We start from the raw sequence: 13,225 nt of genomic DNA, 5'->3' as shown, positions 1-13,225 counted from the left end.
TTGTATGGTTCTTTTTTGTATGGTTTTCATGTAAGGCTTATCCTTACTTACAAAAGACAGAGACAGTAATGATGGGTTGATGTTAAAGTGATACATGATTGGACAGTAGAGGTGTAGGTGGTGAAAAGGCTAAGAAAATGGAAGAAGATGAGAGAAAAGGAGGTTCCAGGTGGAATCAAGATGGAGCTGAAGTAAGAGAATCTAGATTTAGGTGTTCTTAATTGGCAATAGGTAGATATGAATATTTTAAAGGTTTCTATAGGTCTTTTATCTCATATAGGGCATTGGATGTAAGTTATTTTATAGAGGGTTTATATATTGAGAATTTAATATATAAACCTGTTTGATAATCTACCAGGCTTTGGAGTCATGTTTTTGCCGAGCACTGTAGAAACAGTACATGTCTGGGTAGTCATATCTACCCGGGACAGAAGCAACATAACAGGCAGAGTTGGAAGGGAACTGCATGGGGAGGGTGGCCTGTGGATTGAGTGACAGAGTCCATGAGCTCAGCTCCACACGAGAGTAGCTTCTGCAGAGTGTGACCACAGGGGCTAGTAAAAGGTTAAGCCATAATTTTAATATTTACTGCAACAGGCCAAAGAAGTGATACCATTGGAATTCTTCTTGATCAACCAGTGAGTTTGAGTTATTTACAGAAACATGAATGAGGAGTTACTTACATGGATGTGGAGCACATAAACAGCAATGTCATCATAAAGTTCACCCCAGCATAGAGGTGACTTAGGATTGCCAGATCAGTGAAGTTCTGGGGCCACTGGCAGACAGCTATGCTTCTGAAGACTCTCCTCCTTCCTAAGAGTAGCTTTACTTTTATATAATCTTGTAGCAGGGTCTCACGGGTCCAGTGAGTTTCATGATCTTTATGAACTCTTCTTTATTCCCTGAGAGTGAATAGAACAAACAAGAGTCAATAGCTACCCAATACTCATGTGTGTGTATTTCTTTCTCCCTATACACACATTAGAATGCATTGGCGTATCTGCTGTGTTTATTTTCAATATAGAGCCTATGATGCTAAGGTTTCATCCAGCCCATTACACTCATTCTGCCCTTCATCTAATCCACCTAATACCCTGTAAGCGTGGATGCCCTGGTTTTTACACATTTATGTTCTGTAGAATATTGAACAAACCTTTCACTTTTTTCCTCTCTGCTTAACCCCACGTTTTCACCTGAAAGAGAAGATTAAAAGCCCCAAAGTTGCACAGCAAGCCATATAGGTTTCAGAATGATGTTTGGTATTACTTCTGTGTAGGAAGGAAGCACAAGAGCATGCACTTGCCTTACTTTCTTTACTTCTGTGCACCTGTTTCCAAGATAAAATTCCAGTTGTTAAACATGTGCTCAGATCAAGTGGTGGCTGGCATGTGATGCTCAGAGAGGATTGTCTCCACAAAGTATATGACTCAGGAACCACAATAATAGAAATCTCATGGTGCAAATGGGAAGTCACTGCCGGCAGAATTTTTTTCTGGAATTGAAAAGGTAGATGGCCTGCAATCCCTCATCTTTACCAATTTTGTTTTGCTATGAGCAAAACCACTTAGAACTCTATGTCAGACCACTTTCAATGCATGGAAGTTAGGCTTCCCATAAGATAAAGATGCATCTTCTGCTATTAACAGATGCAATGAAAAGCATCCCTCTTTTCCACTATGCTGGAAAGTTATTGAATAAAATGTATTGTAGTGAACAGAATCTAATCAGCCTTATCCTATTTTAAAGGACAATATCTCTTTTCTCATTTTGAAGTGTTTCAAATGTCTCTTCAATATTTAAAGTGATGTCTAATCATCTGTGAAATCAACCGTGGACTCTTGGGACCTCATAAACAACAAAAAATGCTGGAACTATTCCATCATTTCAAGTACATATATTCTATAATTTCTTTTAGGAAGTGACATTACTTTTCTATTATTCATTTTTGCTATCAGAATGTAGGTTGGCTTTAGGCATAATTCTGTCATAAATTCAAAAGTTTATTATGGAGACTTATTTTATTTTTAGTTTGATTTAGTAACGGACTATCCAATTGCACCTAGCATTTTAAGTTAGATGCAGTTGCTTTCTGCTATTGTTGAAGTCTTTTGTTTGACTTAGAAGTATGTCCCTCTGCAAAATGGTGACACAGATAAAATAACTTGCAACTAATTTTCTCAATATTTTTAGAAGAGAATTAGGGAAAAAATGTAGAAAACCAACTGGATTTGTTAAACATCAAAAATTTTATACCTAAAAAATATTTCAGAGTTATTTTATTTGAAGCACCCATTTTATTTCCTCGTTGAAAGGCATAGTTAGATAAATTTCAGTAAGATTATTTCTGCTATGTGGCTTGCTAGTATTCACATGGTCAACCAAGACATAGGTCAGTTTAGAGAAAGTACATGGCACTCAAGATAGTTCTTCCAAGAGGTCACATGCCACTAGAAATGTGTCTACCTTCCTTCTTTTGCTTGTCAGATTTCCCCCCAGATAGCACTAAAAGTTGAAGATCTCTCTTTAATAATAATAATAATAATAATTACTACTACTACTACTACTACTACTACTACTAGTAGTAGTAGTAACAACATCAGCAGCAGCAGTAGTTAGTAGTATCTTTATCATCATCATCTTTAATCATTTTTTACACGTCAGTCCTTATCTCCCTGCTGTTCTGCCCTTTGACATTTCCTCATCCCCTTCTTCCTCCCCTGTCTTCAAAAGGATGGCCCCACTATCAGATCCTACAACAGAAATCTATACTCAACAAAACTGAAAAATCTAGATGAAATAGATGATTTTCTAGACAGATACCACATACCAAAGTTAAATCAAGAGCAGGTAAACCATCTAAACAGGCCCATACCCCCTAAGAAAATAGAGGATGTCATTGAAAATCTCTGAAACAACAACAACAAAGAGGTCAAGGTCAGATGGATTTAGTGCAGAATTATACCAGACATTCAAAGAAGAGGTAATGTCAACACTCCTCAAACTATTTCATAAAATAGAAACAGAAAAAACACTACCTAATTCATTCTAAGATCTCTCTTAAAATGTCCTTATTCTCATATTCTAGAAGCCACATCTGCTGGAATGTCTGTTCTCTGGGCAAGGATAGAGAAACTGTTGCTGTGTTTAAAAAGAGATTCCACATCTCACATGTGATTGTTTCACCACTGCCTCTCTGATTATTGTTTCTGAAGAAATTATCCACAACCCTGCTAGCTTCTGTGCCCAATGGATATTTCACCTGCTGAAACATCTCAGATATTTAGGATGGTGGGATAGGATCTCAGTCTTATCAATCTTGCCTTCTTATTGATCCTACTTGACTTGTAAATAGTGTGCTCTATTCTTTCCTCACTCTGCTCAGGTACTTGGAAAAAAAGTTCATCCCACATATCTATCATTTGAAAACTGCTTTTTAACAGAGCTTCTGTTGCAATGATGTAAGGGCAGTTAACTTTGGAACTCAAACCATGAAGCCGGGTGTTTCAAAACACATTTTCAATCAACTATGCCTTTATTTGTATCATCATGGTACCAGGAAACTTTATTCCTTCTTCTTATAATATGCAAATAATAATGTTCTCAATCACCTGGCTAACTCATTGGTTTAGAAACTCAATGGCTAGAGTGTTAAGGCCAGAATCATACATAGGATAAGAGAGTTAGGTTATTGAAAGTCACTACCATTCACATGTCATTGTGCGAGTTTGTAAACTACTGTTTATGAAGAACTTTGTTGTAAACCACTTTGATCTTTAAAGTCAACTAAAGAGGCTGAGACATTTAAATACTGAAGGTAACACTGACTGAGTCTGTGATTCTACTAGTTTTCTCTTGTGAGATGTTTTTATAACTAGAGAAGGAGGAGCTGTGGAAAATTTGGTCAGTGGAAGGTGATCTAACAGAAAGTATCACAGAGAAGCAACCAGTTGTAGAAAGATGCCACTAGAAAAGCATCCAAACAGGAAACAAGGTATGTCCTGAGCCTCAAAGGCAGTTTCCTTCATTAGAACATCATGAGTAAAGATGTGAGTTGTATGATTCCATTTCTTTAGACCCATGGATGACGAACTTGTTTACTTGACAAAACATAGAATCACCTATCAAATAGGAAGGGAGTCTTACGAGTTGGCATATGGACATGTCTGTGGGGATAGTTTCAGTTAAGTTAATTGATGTGGGACAATCCAACCATTGTGGTCAACACCATTTCTTATGTACAACCATATGAGCAGATAAAGTGAGAGAAGCGAAAACAAGCATTCATTTTCTGCTCTTGACTATGAATGTGACGTGACAGGCTGAGTTCCTGCCTTGATGTTTCTGCTATTTTGGATGATAACCTGGAACTGTAGGAAGAATAGCCCTTTCTCTTATAAACTGATTTTTATCAGGGTATTTTTTTCATCACAGCAACAGAAATGATCTAGGACAGATTTCACCTTTGCAGTTCATAAGATCTGATCTTATAAAATAAATGATCTGAAGGTTTCAACATATTGTATATGAGGAATCATAGGAAATTTATTTAACTTGTTGGTTCCCAGAAGTCCTATCAAATAGGGGCATAAGAATGCCATAGCTATGAAATAATCTAAGTGCTGGCTAATAAAGGATACAAAACATTAGTAAGCTACCAACAAAAGTGAGCTGAATGTAAATCAAGGCATCTTTTTTTCTGTAGTTTCTTCCTCTCTCACAGAAAGCCTCCTTTCTTTTGATTCCTGAACATCTATTGTGTAGCCCTTGATGTACTGAGGGACTATAAGGAACAAATCTGAGCTTTGGTAAACACTAAATGTTCAGTTCAGAAATGCAAAAGAAGCTGTCAAAGAGCTAATGAGATGGTTCAGAGGGAAAAATACTTTGCAGCCAAACAAGAAGATAATCTGAATTTAGTACCACATAAAGAATGGAGAGAACCAAGTCCAGAAAGCTTTCCTCTGACCCACACATCTACATACTTACATTGTACACACAGACACACACACACACATACACACACACATATATACACACACACTCACAGACACACACACACACACAGTTTTAAAGCATTTTAAAAGAAGTAAGCACTTGAAATAGCTTTAAAAGAATGCTAGGAAGTTTACATGTGGTCAGAGCCATTACAGAAAATGGAGGGCTTTGTGCAAAGTCCTGACACCTTGTAGCAACATCCCATCTGCACATGATTAGATGAATGTGGAGCACAGAGTATATGCAGAGAGCAGCCGTGGAACTGAAGTAAGGTTCTGTACCATGATCATTTCTCTGCTCTGCCACATAGTCTAGGTAGGTATCCCACTTATAAACATTGCTGCCCCATGGAAAGAAATTTGTTCTAGTCCAAACAGACACACACACACACACACACACACACACACAATGTACAAATATATATATATATATACATATATATATATAATGCATATATGTGTATGTATATAACCCACTTCCTTGTATAATATTCATACATATATACATATAAACACACATATATGCACATAAAAATACAATCAAATATGTATTATACATACTCATTTATACACATACCTCACATACATATAGACATATAAACATACATGCACATATATACACACATTCACATCCATATGCACACATACAGAATCATATATATATATACACACATACATGCATGTACACATATATGTATACATACACACATTTAACAGATACATACATCTATACACATACATCTATATATACACACATGAACATCACACATATACACATATTCAATATACACACATATGTATATGTATGTATACACACACTTCTATGCATAATATACACACATTTATACATATAAACAGTCACATACACATATAAATATATATACACTATACATATATATGTGTGTATGCATATATGTATATGTACCCACTTACACATACACGCTTAACATACACATGGCTACACATATAACACACACACACACACACACACACATACACACACACACACACACACACACACACACACACACACACACACACATATATATATATATACAAACACACACACACACACACACACACACACACACAAACACATGTCTTAAGGTTTCTATTCCTGCACAAAACATCATGACTAAGAAGCAAATTGAGGAGGAAAGGGTTTATTCAGCTTACACTTCTTCATTACCAAAAGAAGTCAGGACTGGAACTCAAGCAGGTCAGGAAGCAGGAGCTGATGCAGAGGCCATGGAGGGATGTTACTTACTGGCTTGCTTCCCCTGGCTTGCTCAGCCTGCTTTCTTATAGAACTCAGGTCTACCAACCCAGGGATGGCACCACCCACAATGGGCTGGGCCCTCTCCCCTCGATCACTAATTGAGAAAATTCCTTACAGCTGGAGCTCATGGAGATATTTTCTGAACTGAAGCTCTTTTCTCTGTGATAACTCCAAGTTGTGTGAAGTTGACACAAAACCAGTCAGTACAATATGCATACATATAGATGCAAAACACAGTTACATACATGCTTACTAATTCATGCAAACACATTTTTTTCTGTGATAAGTCATCTCTTGAATCCAATGACATAAACAATTGTTTTGAAAATCAGATCTTTTTTCTAAGAAATTTTTCTCACGGTGTTTTCATTAAAACCAGGAAACTCTGAATATGCTACAGCTAACTGTGTGGGGAAAGACCTGAGAAAAATGTTTGCCTTTCTTACTTGGAACTTAAACTCTTTTAGGTAGGAAAAAGACTGGGTGGGAGAGAGAGGGCGAGAAGGAGAGAGGGGAGGAAGAGGAAGGAAGAGGGGTTAGGGAAGAGAAGCAAATAGCAAATCAATCTGCAAAATCTTGAAGGTGGGAAGAATCATTAAATGAGGCCCGAGTTCCTTTCTCTGCCTTTAAGCCTATAGAATATAGGAATGTGTGGAAAAGACGTAGTGGGGATTCTTCCCACACCTGCTGCTGCCTTGTTGCCTCACTGATCATCAGGATGGATTCAGTTGACCTGGCTCGCTACGCAGGAGTTCCCTGTTTCTCTCACTATTCTCTCAGTGTGCATTCTGAAGCTGCCTACTCTGTGGAAGGAGGACTATTTTCACTCGATAAATCCTAGCAGCTGTGTCCCCTGCTAAACTTCCCAACCAACTCTTAAGGCTAGAGAAACATGTTTGAGGGTTTCATGTCAGGGACCATAGGAATCATCATGATGACCCCACAGGTGGCGGGTTGCCTGCCAAGGCAGCAAATCTCCATGTACAGCCTGGCAGGGGTGTACTCGGGAAGATGGAGTGGCATGTGGAGAAAATTAACGTCTGAACTAAGCTCCTAGTCTCCATCTGCAGAGTGTATCAGAAGGGGAACATTAAAACCTGCCTCATATCCTTGAAGAGCGGCAGGAATTAGTTGAGAAAACAAATAGGCTGCATGCCCTAAGAACGAGGGAGGGGGAATTAAGAAAGCTACTATGAAGCATTGAATGAGATGAAAGAGACGTGGGCAAAGTGTATAGAAGCCAGAGTGTGTAGAGGTCAACCACCAAGGACTATCAGCCCTTGTGCTCTGCACAGCTCAATGCCCTTAAGTTTGAAGTTAAAACAATTAAGGATAGGCAGAATCTCTTGATAGAAAACTCTGAAGATGTTGAGCTAAGTTTTAATCGGGAAGGTTAAGTTGTTCACACTAAGAGAAAAAAAAAAATAGGAGCATAGGAGCACAAAACAGAAATTATATTTGTGTATTGAAAATGAAGTAGGTTTTGGACACTGGTCCTTGCATCGGGGAATATGCATGGTCAGTGTAAAAGGCGCATCCATGGTGATGCTGAAAAGGATAACCTGAAGGAAGACACCGGATTTAAAGGAAGGAAGGAAGGGAGGAGGGAGGGAGGGAGGAAAGAAGGAGGAAAGGAAAGAATGAGCATGGGGATGGAGAAGTAGGAAGAAAGGAAGGAAGATAAGGGATAGGAGGAAGCAAGGGAAGAGGGAAGGAGGAGAAGGGAAGCTTAGATGATAGTGGGATGGAATGAGTTGATGAAAAATCAGTATGGAAGCACCATTCTAAGCCTGGTGAAATGATTGTCTCTATACTTCTCAGAGCTTTTAGACAGACATACCTGAGATGTATGGAAATCCCTTGCCTGGAACTATTTGTTGTTTTCAGGCAACCAAACCTTGCCATCACTCCAGGCAGAGCTAGTGCTTCTGAGGAAGGCATGCCTTCTGCCTTCTCATCTTCCTCCCTAGACAGTTTCCTTTGCTTTTTTTGTTTTTCTACATATGCTTCTGCTGTGGGTTAATGGGCACCTTGGCCATTTCAGAACATAAAACTTACAGTGTCTTTATAACCTGTCATGTGTAACTAGGCACATCCCATCTTAAAGATGTTAAGCAGACTAGATTATGGTCATATCAAGGGCAATTATCCCTTTGACTTCATTTTATAGCTTCAAAGCCTTTAGATTAGCAATAACAGCGGCCCCCACATAGACAACCAGAAAAGGGAGTGGGAGACAGGCATCTTCATGCCAGTGACCGGAAAATGGAGCTGTGGTGTTTTGCCAGATAATAGATGTGGACCATGGGTCACCAGGAAGAAAGTTTAGACATTGATCAGTGCAGAAACAATTCTACTTCAGCCGTGGACAAATTCTCCCTTGTGGATGCCTATTGAACTGCAGCCCCATTCATAAAATCCAGCTCCTGTCAGAAGTCTGTTTCCCCGGACTCATCCCTTTGTTTATCACTCACTTTGTTCCTAATCCATTTGCCACCATCAGTATCTCGTCTTTCATATACTGGAAATTCTGCCACCAGTGAAGGAGTTCTACACTACTCTGACCCATTTCGGGCTCTCCGAACCATCATCTGCCTCTCAGAAGCTTTCCTGATTAAAAAGTTAATACATAAACAAAACCCAACATATCAACATGAAACAAGGTAGACCTGCTTGTTAAACTGGGGGAGGGAGGAGTCCCTGGGAGAGGATAAACCACATGCTAAGATGAGGTGATAAATATACAGAAGTGAAAAGACAAGCCCCCGTCCAGGCTTCTCTGGAGCTGCACCTTCCCAGTGTAAAAGGCAGGGAGCTTGCCTACAGCTCTTGGAAGGCATCTCATACCATCTGTTGCATTATACCATTCTCCAAGCAGCTAAGATGCAGGAATGCTCTTAAAAGAAGGAGTTTTCAAATATTGAAAAGGAAACACATTTTCGTGGTTATCTAATATTTAAAGGAATCTTAGAATAGGGTGTTATGGCTGACAGGGCCAGTTTTAGTTCCTTTTGAATCTGTCTTGTTTTTATAAAATACAACAAAATAATTATCAGGGAATTACTCTCTGGCTTTGTGTAAAGGTCTCTGTGTTTTATTGTTCGTTACAAAGTTATCATTGATTAGAGTCACAGGGACTGAGGTGGATAGAGGGATCCACTCTGATGGCACCTGATCCTGGCTCCACATTCTCTACTGCTGAGGAAGGATAAGGTCACCTCTCTCCTGACATTCACAATGAACACAAGGCAAGTTTTCTCTGACTAGGAAGGGAGATCTGACAAGGTAACTTCCTGTTTTACAGGTGAGGATATCAATTCTAGTAAGACTGAATCATACATGAACAGCAGCCAAGGTTCCCTTTCCAGCCCTCACTGCACTGTGCTGCTCAAGTTTCAGGGCTTCAGTGCTGAGTGATGCTCCAAGAACAAATGGTACTGAGAGGATAACCCTCCTAATGTTGCTTGTTTCCTCCCATTCCTGACTGTCAGAGCATGTGAAGAAATGGCCTAGGCAAGGATCTGAGAAACTCTTCAGAAAAGACACACTTGAATGCTGTTCCCAAGATACGTAAACAGGAAAGAGCTCACACCGGCTTGTTGGAGCAAGTGAAACTGCTTGATTAGCTTATAATCAGTTGGGTATCCTTAGTGTATGGGGTATCCCCTGGGTTTAAAGGATGCCTTAAAAATAAGTATAATACAACACTGGTCATGGGACTCTTCTGAGATCCCATATTTATTGAGTAAAATGCTTAATAATTATATATCTCCCAGAAGGGCTTTCTTCCCACCCTGACCATTAAATCATAGGAATCTCAAGAGTTCCCATGACTGTGAATCCAGCAACCATTCACATCTCACTGGTTTGAGAAGTTCTGGTTTCTTAGTGCATCTATGCTCTGCAGCTTTCTGTATATTACTATCTCCAGTGTTTGAGTGTATGTGTATGGATGTGAGTGTATGTGTTGTGTAAGTGTATATGTGTATTCTCCCATGTGCACACACACACATACACAAACACACACACTAATTTATGTAAGCTATGATTGGACTGACAAATAGAGAACTCATTGTGGAGCTACAAAGAAGGTTTCTGCCTGCTGCTTGTAGATTTATCAGGATGGAGTGCTCTGAAAAGCAGAGCTTCAAGAAGGAAAAGAAAATCATACTGTGAAAAGGGAACTTCAAGTCCAGTCCACAAGTACACTGCTTTCCTGCAAATGCAGTAGCCACAAAAGTTCATGGTTCTGCTCTGCCTCTGAGAGACAGAAGTCCAGGAGAAGGATTACTGAGAGCATCCCTTTGGGATCCACCCATAATTCAGGCCATAATTTTGCTTGCCTGGTTTCTTTCCAAGGATGAGTAAACATGGCAAATCATGGGAATCAAGCCGTTCATAGACAACAGGTATTCCTATAGGCAATCTTTATTTTAGCATCAGCCTGGGCATGATTCTCACAATGATGAGCTAGATAGCCTCTCTTCCCCAGGACTGTTCATCCTGCAGGAGGTAATCAAAGATAGGCAATAAGCGTTGGAGGAACCCATTATTCCCTACTTAGCTTCAGAGTGGCTCTAGCTCTGGGTAGTAGGTGTGTGGATGGAGCCCATTCACATATTTCAAGAGATCAATCCAGCAATTCTATGGCAAACATGCACAATTGTAATAAGCATAGAGCCTTGATCACAAGTCACCAGGTAACCATAAAAGCCGACTGCCTTGGAAAGGGTTATGCTGACAACATGGCATCTGACATCTAATGTGAGATGAACAACCAGACACCCAAAATGATGACTAAACAAAAACAGGCATGAGTACTCAGTCAGTAAGGCCATGACTTTCTTACACACACACACACACACACACACACACACACACACACACACACACACACACAGAGAGAGAGAGAGAGAGAGAGAGAGAGAGAGAGAGAGACAGAGACAGAGACAGAGACAGAGACAGAGACAGAGAGACAAACACAGACACAGAGACACAGAGGTAGAGATTAGAGCATGGGGATCAAGTCACCATGTTCCGCACTCCTGCAGCCAAAACCCATAATGCACCAGGTGACTTATTGTTCTACTTGTCTGTTCTTAGCAACAGATTGAGGAGTTAAGAATGGCTTAACTTGGCTTGCATTTGGAAATCACATCTGACATCCTGCTACATGAAGAGCCATTCTGTCATCTTTGATGCTGATGTGCAAAACAACCTTCTCTGCCCTCCCTTCACTGCCCCCCCCCTTTAAATTTTGGACAACTAATATTTCTTCATTTTACGAAAGAGACTATGTAACTTTTAAGGCTCTCAGTGTTGACCCAGGAAGAAATTGTACACAGGAGAGAGCTTAATAGCAACTGGGAGCTCCCAAAACTAGACCTCTGTAGAGTTCAGGGGTGCGTCTTTCATAGGAAGAAACCTTTCATGACCACCATTTAGAAAGGAAGTGAATCAAGAAGGGCAGATGAGAGAGAAAATACTCCTGGGCTCTCATCCCACTCAGTGTTGGAGCTTTTGCTTCAGCAGTGAGAGTTCTGAGCTACAGAGCTCCTTAGGGGGGTCCTTGGGGGGTGGGCTCCATGGGTGTTACAGTCCTCTAGGCAGCAGATGTGTAGCAATTTCACAGGGTGTGAAAATTTGTGAGTCAAAGTGTTGGAAGTACATTTCCCTAGACTCTACTTGACAGTAGACAGAAGAATTCTGATTTGTTTTCCATAGGTTGGAGACTGCTTCTGGCTTACTGGGAAAATGAAAACTCTTTGGGTTAATGCATCAGGACCATGGATGGCCCATTGCATTCCCTGGGAAAGGTGGAACAGGAGCTGAGCTGAGATTAACATTCCCCATTCCATCAGACAAATGTTATCTATGCTTTCTCAGCTCACAGAGCCTGGTTATCAATGGGAATTTACTTCCAATGTGTCCTTAAATGAAGACACTGGGCAGATTTTTAAAGAACTGATGCTTTGCTTTCATTCTGAAATCTTACTGTCAGAACTAAAGGATGAAGAGGCAGAAAGGAAGTGAAAAGGAAAGAAAAAGAAAACACGTGGACAGGGATAAAGGGAAAGGAAGGGATAAAGGAATGTGGACTGGAAAGGGTGCCATGTCTGCATGTCAGAAAATGGCATGCCATTTAAAATCAGAGCTATATTTTTAAATGGATTTCTTGGAGCTTTGAACCCTCACTGCACAAAATAAACTCATTACATCTCTCCACATTCACTTCCATCCTCTTTCATGTTTTTCCTTGCCTTGGCCTTTATTTTAATGGGGGGAGGGGCTGCAAACAAACAAAGCCTGCTTTGCTTCCACTGTTGAAAAATAGAGGATGAAATCCATCTCCCGAGTAACTTACAAAGGAAGACGGCAAGCACCTGATATAGCTAACTGGTAAAGAATTGCTAAAATGCAGCTGTTCCAAAGCTCTTGAATTTGACCTCCTACACAGCTTTGTCTGTCTCCACCCTTGTCCTATTTTCATTTTTTTCTTTTGAATATGAGACCTTTCCCCTACCCTTTCTATGTCTCTCTACCTTGCAGGACCCCACAGGCATCAACTTGCATGCAAGGTGCGCACCTGTCAACACATGTGACACTTCAGAGAACAAGCAGAATAGATCGCCTGTGAATCTTTGCATGCTTGAGGGCATATTGTGTGGATAAAAAGAAGTTTAGAAAAAACTAATTGCAATCTAAGTCAATAGGGAAGGTGTGTCCTTCACCTCCCTGCTGATGTGACCTCTGATAGGAGTTCTTACTTTCCTGGGATTTATTTTTTCTCACTGTTAGAAATTGGAAGTGGGGGAGGTATTAAGCATTTAAAATTTTCGAGGTATGTAGAATCTGCTCATTACACTTTCCTTCACAATGACTTATATAGATGGGTGTAGGGGGGGATTCAGACAGAAGAGTTGTCCCCAGTGTTAGAGGAAAAATTCTC

The sequence above is a fragment of the Micromys minutus genome (genome assembly GCF_963924665.1).
Source record: "Micromys minutus genome assembly, chromosome: 1".
NCBI classification, from domain to species: domain Eukaryota; kingdom Metazoa; phylum Chordata; class Mammalia; order Rodentia; family Muridae; genus Micromys; species Micromys minutus.
The sequence above is the reverse complement of the archived record's forward strand: the minus strand, read 5'-3'. Positions refer to the sequence as shown.